Raw genomic sequence first — 9,344 nt, forward strand, 5'->3', positions numbered from 1 at the left:
ACGCACACACGCATGCCCCAGCACAAGGTTATTTTTAACTTATCCATCCTGTTGTCAAGGAGACTCACAAAGGCTGCTGGTTTCCCCAGGCGAGGAAGGGCAGGAAGGAGCCCAGGCGGAGCGCCTGCAGGGGAGGAGCAGGGAGCTCCAGCTCGGTGCTGAGCCTCTCTGGCCCTTCCACATCCTTTTATGAGCGTTAGCCCAGCACTGTGTCCTGCAGTATCACCCTATCCAACTCCTGTCCTTCCTTGCTAGAAGGGTGAAGGGAAGAGAGGTATCCTGACACAGAAAGTAGTACAAGAGACAGAGAACTATCTATAGTTCTAGATGCTATAAGGGCTGCTTGGGTAGCACAGTCAGATAAGTGGCCGACTCTTGATTTCGGCTCAGGTCATGATCTCGAGGTCCTGGGATCGAGCCCTGCATCAGGCTCCACACTCAATGGGGAGTCAGCTTCTCTCCCTCTGCCTCTTTCTCTCTCTGTCTCAAATCTTAAAACAAAACAAAACAAAACAAACCCTCTAACTATTACCAAGATGTCAAGGAGCTTGAGATGAACAACTAAGAAATGAAGTAAATACCCTAAAGGAACAAGCCTGACAGAGAGTAACTTTCTAGGTTTTAACTGCCTCTTAAGCAAGTAACCCCAGGGTCCTGGGCCTGATGCAGGTCACTGAATAAGCATCCCCCAAGCCCTTACCTGGACGCACCCCCCCGAGCAGGAGACCAGCACCTACCCGGACAACCACTCCCTCACAAGCTGCAATGGGACCCAACATGGAGGAAGGGCAAATCCTTGTGCAAGGGGCAAGGGCACAGCCCAGAAAACGTGGACAGGGAACAGGCACAACAGCCGGCTCTCTGGGCTCCTGACCCCCAGTCCCCCGCTCCCCAACCCCTGGGTGTAGATGTCACAAGAGAACAGGCCAAGGGAACAGAAAGTGAAGGGAACTTGGAGGCTTATGGTGTTCGGACTCCTTCCCACCCCATAGGAAAAGGCCTTTCACTTGGACTGCTAGGACTTCCGCTTCGGCTGCCTATGCCTGAGTAAAAGCAGCCCAGTGCAAGCGGCAGCTTCCATCATGGGCAGGGATGCCGAGGGGCCAGGGGCCTGGAGCCCAAGTTCTTGCCCAGAAGAAAAGTGGCACATGACCTGAGCCGAAGGCAGTCGCTTAACCAACCAAGAGTCGGAGGTGCTGAGAGGTACACTGGTTTGCTCCTCCAGGGGATGGCAAGTTTGCCAGACACAGAGGCTGAGCTTCTGCAGGAGGAGGCAGCGGCCAGTCAGGGAGAGCAGGGCCCAGGGCCCAGCTCTGATGCTCACTACACTCCCCGGAGGCCTCCGATCTCTGGTGTTCCCAGTGGAGAAAGGATCCCTTATCTTGGACGGCTGCTAGAATGATCAAACGCCACACCGATGAAAGTCTGTGAAAACTATAAAGGGGCTGAAGAGCGACACTGCCACCCCCGCCCCTCAGTGTCCTGACCACGGCACACAGGACCGCAGCACAGGACCCTTAGCCTCCCCCTCTCCAGGCAACCGGGGCACCCTTCCCAGGGAGGGCGGAGTGGGAAGAACGGCGGCTATCAGGACCTGCTGGGGCCCGTGTGCTCACCAGTTAAGTGAGCTCGGCATCGGCCTGCCTGCTTCCTCTTTCATGCCTTCCATTCATCCAATAGGCAGCCCCCCAACTCAAAAACGATCCACTCCCCAAAGCGACTGTGGAACGGGGAGGTCTGACACACAAAGGAGCAGCGCGGACTAGTGCTCTCTGTGTGTGAAGCGACACAATCTGCGGAAGTGCGGGAAGAAATATTACAACTAACTTCTATTTATCTCCCTTGTATTTTCTTTCCTGCTCATGCTTTATGCTGGGCCTACCAGTACACGTGTATAACTCAGTAAGTCCGTGCAAGCTGGGGCACATGGCTCAGCACACACACGTCGGACTCGGCGGCGTCTCAGTGGTCACAGGCTCCTTGTTTCCCACTGGGCTAAGCAGTGCCTGGAACACAGCAGGCACCCAAAGACTTGTTGATCTAATGAGTTAATGAGAATTCTACTTGACCTACCACAGACCAAAGCATCCAGACTGCACTGAGTGACAGAACCCACCATGATTTCCAGCTCGCACGCCGGGACCCACGCCCCTGCCTCCCCAGTGGCCCTCACAGCAGGACCAGACTAGTCCAGTCCCATTCCGGCCCCCTCCCTCCCTGCTGGGAGGGCAGCAGGGAGAAGCTGCTTTGCTGCTTTAAACTGTCTCAGCCCAGCTCCCAGGCAGTCCCTCCCCTTTCAACCCAAAGGCCCAGATCGGAGGTTAAGTGGAGCATAGCCTATCTGAGATTCTATCTCAGTCACCAGCCATCCTCTACAGTCCCTTAGCCATTCCCCAAGGGGCTTGATGTTGGAGTAAACAGGAAACAAAAGAAATTTCAAAAGGAAAGAAAAAAGCTCCCTCCTAGGCCCTCCTGGTTCACTTAGACCCCGAAGGGAAAGCAGAAAGTCTGACTGATGACGGACAGAGGGAATGTCCTGGGTACCAAGGGCTCAACGAAGACCTGTTGACATTTTTGGAGAAACTGTTGCTCGGAAAGGCTTCCCCTACCAGCCTTCCAGGGCCCCTCTATGCCCACAACTGCCCAGAAGCCAACCCTAGCCCTGACATGAGGCTTAAAACAGCACAGCACAGAAGCTTTCCTTCAATGGAAGCAAGAGAAGGCAGTGAGGGAGGGCCGGGGGAGCAGCGGGGTGGAAAGGGAAGCTCCCTGTGGTTGAGGCCTGGCTTTTCCTGGCCTGCGGAGGGACCTGCACTCACAGAGCTCATTTTCACTGTTATTCTCGGGGTAGAAAATCCTACCTCTTCCCACTCCTTCCTAATTCCATGTTTCCCGAAGGACTGCCTTTGGCCTACAAAAGCTTACGAGGCTCCCTTTTGGTCATAAGTTGGTGTCGGGATACACCCTCTGACCTTGTTTCTCAAGACTCTACAGTGACACCCACAAGTGGCTGATGGTCAGAGCGTAAGTGTGGCTGTGGCCAGGCTACCCAGGAGCCCTTGACATTGTATCCACCAGACTCCGGGCAGAGGGTACTCACCATACTCCACACCCCATTTCTTTACCAGATGCCAACTCAGTTTTGTACCTTGCTAAGGAAAACATATTAATATTCTGTTCATGTTTGCCCATGAGGGGCAAAAAACTAGGGAAAGAAAGAAAGTAAGTAAGTGGTAGCACCCACTAGGCTCTTCTCTTTTTCATTGTCAGGGAAATTTCATTAAAAGGTAGTGCTCAGGGCACTGGCTGGTTCTGCTTCCAACAACTCTGACCTTTCCACTGGCAATGCATTGAAATTCATAAGTTTCATTTACTCGGTGAATTATGGAATTCACACAAACTATGTTTTGCGCTGCTTTAGATGCAGATCGCAAACCTTATCCTGGAAGAAAGTCATCAGGCTGAGCCTAACCTTTCTGCTAAATGTTGGGCTTGCCATCTTCTTAAACCCTGTGGCCGCTGCCAGGACAATCCACTCCCCCACTTACAGACACATCCCCAGGAGAGAAATTGCCAGAAACAGGTTTAACCTCAATAAGAGTATCAGAGACCTATGTGTCCCTCTTACTAAGAAAGTCAAGTAAGGGGTGTGTGTGTAGGGGGTGTGTGTGTGTGTAGTGTTAGCAATAGCAAATATTTCTAGCTTTTTCTAACGTTAATCCCATTTGACAAGTTCACTTGTTTAAACAAAAGATCAAATAAGAAAGAGAAGTCCTACTCTGAGAGTTCACAATCATCCCCCAATACAGCCATACCCTGTCCTCCAAAGCCTCATATAAGCCTCAGTATGACCTATAGAAAATGCATTCAGCTACTCCAGATGGATTGCTTCACCAAAAGTACTTCCACAGGTGAATGCACTCCACACCAAAGGGTTCCAGAGAAAGGACATGAAAAGATGCAAGCGAGGGGGACTCAGCTTTTAAAAACCCGACTCTGGCTATGAACCATTTCACCTCCAGACAACACTATTACAGGGGCCTTTGCATACCACTGATGGCCACAGGCCCAGACAGGGCTCCCTCGGAAGGACAATCGTTCCCAGGACAGCTGCACTGGGATACACATGCCCAAGTGCACACCATGCCCTTTGCCATCACCTCCTCTAAGACCTCACACCACTGATCTTTCTCCCTCCCTCTTGGCTCCTCCCCTCCCCCTCATCACAGGCCCTTACTTACAATCAGGTAAGCAGGCTCAACAATAAAAAGCTCTTGACAGCTCATCCACCCAATGCACTTTCTTCCCTACTTCACAGGTGAATCTTTGGCAAGAGCTGTGGACAACCCACCCCCTGTCTGACTGCATCATTCCCCAGCCACAGCAAGCCACCTGCCTGCCCAGCCACTCTGCGGCAGCACTCTCCCCTCACCACAGACCTAATCACTAAACCCACAGCACTCTTGTCCCCCGCCCCGCCTTCACTCAGGCAATGCAGAAGACACACCCTTCCTTTGCTTCCACGCAGCACATCCTTCCCAGGGGCCTCTCTAGCCGGGCCTTCTTTAGCCAGCCTTCTCCTTGGCAGCTTCCTCTTCCTGCCTCTTAATTTGGGGGTTCCGAAGGGTTTCTTCTGAGGCTCTTGCTCTTTACTACCCACTCTCCCCAAGTAATCTCATTCCCTCTGCCATTCATCCAAATGTACTAGATGTCTCCCCTTGTCTCCCACAGACAACTAAATTCCTCCATGTGTCCAAAACCAAATTATATCCTTTCCCCTGAATTCTAAGGTGAGAACTGTGACCATCATCCTTGGTGGCTCCTCCCTCGGCCCCTAGAACTATCTATCACCCAGTCTGTTAATAGCTCCAAAAAACCTTTCCACTCCATCTACTCCTTCCTGTCACCTTTGGAACTCCCTTAATTCAAGCCAACACCATCTCTGCACTGGGAACCTGCAGCAGCCCAACTGGCCGCCTCACCTCCAGTCTCGAGTCCACTCCTACTTCCCCTCTACTGTTTATACTGCACCAAGAAGGACCTTTCCAGAAAGAAAATCTGATCATGTCACTCTCTGTCCTGGACTCCTTCTGGAGCACTGTGGTCTAAATGGAGGCAATTTTCCACTGGTAATCTAAAGGATAGACAACTACAGGATAGGTCTACACTTTTATAAATGGTGTACCAGCCACTTTGAGATCAAGGTCTTACTTACCCTTCCAGCTTCATTCCTCACAGCCATTCTGAAGTACAGCCAGTTCCTAGAACAGGTTGTACTTTCTCACCTCTAGGACTTTTGTTCATTCTGTTCCTACCTAGAACAGTCTTTGCAAATCACTTCTATGGACACCCATCTCTTTTCTTTCTGGTCAAATTTAATTTACCCTTCGAATCCCAGCTAAGAGATCCCTTTCTCTCCAAGCCTTCCCCAACTCCTGTGTGCCCCAGTGGCCCCCCTATAATTTCTCAAGAGCACACCCCACACTGCATGGTCTCCTGCTGTTGATTTCCTCACCACAGTATACCCAACATCTGGCATGGGGCTCACAACAGAGAAGACAGTTAAGTAGGTCATACCACATCTGCTTAAGGGGCCACAGCCAATCATTCAGAGAGGATCCAGGGTTTACTGAATTGGGAGACAGCTGGGTGACTGAGCAACTCATTTTCTGTGCTCTTAACAAGTACTACATGGCGGGGGTGGGGGGGGGCAGGGGGGCGTGGCTGGGTGGCTCAGTCGGTTGAGCGTCTGATTCTTGATTTTGGCTGGGATTGTGATCTCAGGGTTGTGGGATCTAAGCCCTGTGTAGGGCTCCGTGCTCAATGGGGAGTCTGCTTGAAGATTCTCTTCCACTGTCCCTCCCCCCAGTCATGTGCATGTGCCCATGTGCACATGCGCTCTGTCTCAAATAAGTAAATCTTTTTTTTTTTTTAAGATTTTATTTATTTATTTAAGAGGGAGAGTGTGCGAGAGAAAAAGCACCAGTGAGGGGAGGGGGCAGAGGGAGAGGGAGAAGCAGACTCCCCCGCTGAGCAGACAGCCCAAAGCAAGGCTCAATTCCAGGACCCCGGGATCATGACCTGAGCCAAAGGCAGATGCTTAACTGACTGAGCCACCCAGGTGCCCCTAAATAAATCTTTAAAAACAAAACAAAACAACTACTATGTGAGGCATCACAGGGTTGTAGCCCATGGTCCCATTGTCCATCTTCTCTTCTTCCTTAGACATTGTCACAGAAGCCCTGATTTTTAGCTGGGCTTAGACCCAAGACTATGTTTTCCAATTCTGGCCAATGAATCATTAGCAGAGATGTTGTGTGCAATCCTACTGTTCTTCCTTCATACTAACTAGAATGAAGACTGGCTAGTTGGAGCTCCAACAACCAATTACGAGGTGAAATCCACCTCTTATGAATGACTAAGCAACAAGATGGAAAGAGCTGACAATGAGGAAAAACCAGCAATGCAGGATGACTGCGAAGCAGGACAAACAAAGTAAAAGGGCCTGCACTGCTTATTACATGAGAAGAAAAGCACTCCTATCTTGGTAAGCCACTGTTATTCTGGATTTTCAGTCATTTGTGGCCAAATGTATCCTAAGTGCTATGGGGGAATTCAAAAAGCCCAGGATTTGTAATAGAGGTATTTCTGAGAACAGTTCAGTAACAGAAGAGGAAGCCTGCCTGAATGCAAGGCTTTCAAATTCACACACCACAGGACTGGGTCTCAACCTCCTCAAAAATGCCAATTTCGTATGTTAAACCAAGAGTTTGGATGACAGAAAACGAACAAGAATTCTCCTTTCTCCCAACACTCTCTCCCACCTTCCCCACTAAACCTCTCTCTGGAGTAAATGCATCTGTTTACTAAAAGAACAAGCATACAACTCTAATCTAGTACCCATCATCACAAGACGTTTTTTCATTCAGGTCAGAGACAACCAAAGGTGGAAAAATGGCCTCCGTCTCCCAGAAGGCTCTGCCCAAGGTTCTGTCCTGATGAGATCACTTGTTTTTCCATTGTCTTACAGATTCAGAGCACAAAATACTAGAAGCCCTGCTGGAGTCCAATAGGTCCTCTTACTTTCTGTTCCCTAGTCACGAATCTTTATTTAACATTTAAGGAAAAATGAGTCTTCAGCCTTACTGAGGGAGAAAGCAATTAAAAAAAAAAAAAGTTTCCTCTTTATTAGAAAAAGACTCTTTCAAAGAGAATATATCAAATACTACCCAAAAATCTACTAAGATGAGAAAGAAAGATATATTTACAATCCCAAAAGTGGGCTCAAGTATGCTCCTTAGACCTCTGCCAGAAAGGGGAACCAGGACCAGCTAGTGAGTTCCATATCTGAGGAGCCTCTAAATCATAAATTGCCATCCGGTACCCACTTCAGTGTCCCCCATCTCCAACAGTGCTTACTACAAAGGTGACAAGGTAAGTGGACATGAGAGCTGATGTCCCCAGTGTCTTGTGCCCCAACCTCTCCTGCCCCCGTAAGTGGGCAAGCACCCTGAACTGCTTATAGTATTGGAATATTGTCACTTTTTTGGTATTCCTGATTCATAATAGTCATGGAAATGTGTGCTAATCAAATAGATTCCAATATTTCTCCACTGGGAAACAAAAATTTAACAGTGTTCTCAATCCCAAAATTGTTGTATTGACTATAGATGAAATTATGAAAGCAACAATGTGAAGTGGCTTTTTTGATAAATCATTAAGGATGCCTGGGAAAAGATGAAATAGGAAAACGAGAAAGCCACTTAAGAAATAAAAGGCTCGGGGCGCCTGGGTGGCTCAGTCGGTTAAGCATCTGCTTTCAGCTCAGGTCATGATCCCAGGGTCCTGGGATCAAGCCCCGCATCGGGCTCCCTGCTCTGCGGCAAGCCTGCTTCTCTCTTTCCCACTCCCCCTGCTTGTGTTCCCTCTCTCGCTGTGTCTCTCTCTGTCAAATAAATAAATAAAATCTTAAAAATAAATAAATAAATAAAGACTCCTGATCACCGAAGATGGGATAATTTGAGTGTTAAAAGACTAAATGTGGGCGCCTGGGTGGCTCAGTTGGTTAAGTGACTGCCTTCGGCTCAGGTCATGATCCTGGAGTCCCTGGATGAGTCCCGCATCGGGCTCCCTGCTCAGCAGGGTGTCTGCTTCTCCCTCTGACTCTACCCCCTCTCATGTGCTCTCTCTCATTCTCTCTCAAATAAATAAATAAAATCTTAAAAAAAAAAAAAAAAGACTAAATGTGATTTAAACACAAGTATATGAAAATCTGTGAGTTCATAACGAGAACTGTAAAAAGCCACAATGGCCACCTTTGAAGGTTGCTGGGACACCAGATCATCATTTGAAAATCAATAATTAAAAGGAAAGAGTATTTATCACGCCCTTACCACACAGTGGGTACGAGGAAATTGATTAAACTATTCTTTTGTGTTTGAAAAGTTCCTTTAATAGGGCGCCTGGGTGGCTCAGTTGGTTATGCGACTGCCTTCAGCTCAGGTCATGATCCCAGAGTCCCGGGATCGAGTCCCGCATCAGGCTCCCGGCTCAGCAGGAAGCCTGCTTCTCCCTCTGACCCTCTCCCCTCTCATGCTGTTTCTCTCTCTCTCTCTCTCTCAAATAAATAAATAAAATCTTTAAAAAAAAATTAAAAAAAAAAAAAGAAAAGAAAAGTTCCTTTAATAACAAGGTTAGGAGGGGAAAAAAGTGTGGGGGATGGGTAGCTGCCTGGTCTGCTGAACTGCAAGTGATTTTGAGATATCCAGTATCTCAGCAGAGAAAAAGCAACATGGTGGGCACCTGGGTGGCTCAGTTGGTCAAGCGACTGCCTTCGGCTCAGGTCATGATCCTGGAGTCCCGGGATCGAGTCCCAGGTTGGGCTCCCTGCTCAGCAGGGAGTCTGCCTCTCTCTCTGACCCTCCCCCCTCTCATACTCTCTATCTCATTCTCTCTCTCAAATAAATAAATAAAATCTTAAAAAAAAAGAAAAAAAAAGAAAAAGCAACATGGCCTCAGTGTGATGCCCCAGGCTCTGGGAACTAAAATAATCGTGAAATTTCTAACATGTGAAGTAAATAAAACAGCCTCGATGCTGTCAAACTGGATGGAATTTCCAGTCTTCATCTTGTACCTCTTGGCAATATTAGATCTGGTTGACCATTTCCTCCTTGAAACATTCCTCTTTTAGCTCCCACGATACATACTTTCCAGGTTCTCATTCTACCTGACTGACTGCTCTCAGTCTCTGTGCTATTTTCCCTCTCCATGACCTCTAAATGTTGGACCAGTTCTGGTCAGATTCTAGACCCCCTACACTCTCTCCCTAAGTATTATCATCCAAC

The 9,344-nt window shown here is 48.6% G+C and overlaps 1 protein-coding gene across 1 annotated transcript in view; it reads right to left on the minus strand.

Annotated features, from left to right (window-relative positions):
* CDS2 (CDP-diacylglycerol synthase 2) overlaps positions 1–9,344 on the minus strand; it is a 66,238-nt gene that overhangs the window by 25,194 nt on the left and 31,700 nt on the right. The gene's annotated exons all lie outside the window — the stretch shown is intronic.

The sequence above is a fragment of the Mirounga angustirostris genome, unplaced genomic scaffold (genome assembly GCF_029215605.1).
Source record: "Mirounga angustirostris isolate CCGP_5_RB_7025 unplaced genomic scaffold, mMirAng1.0.hap1 SCAF_10, whole genome shotgun sequence".
NCBI classification, from domain to species: Eukaryota; Metazoa; Chordata; class Mammalia; order Carnivora; family Phocidae; genus Mirounga; species Mirounga angustirostris.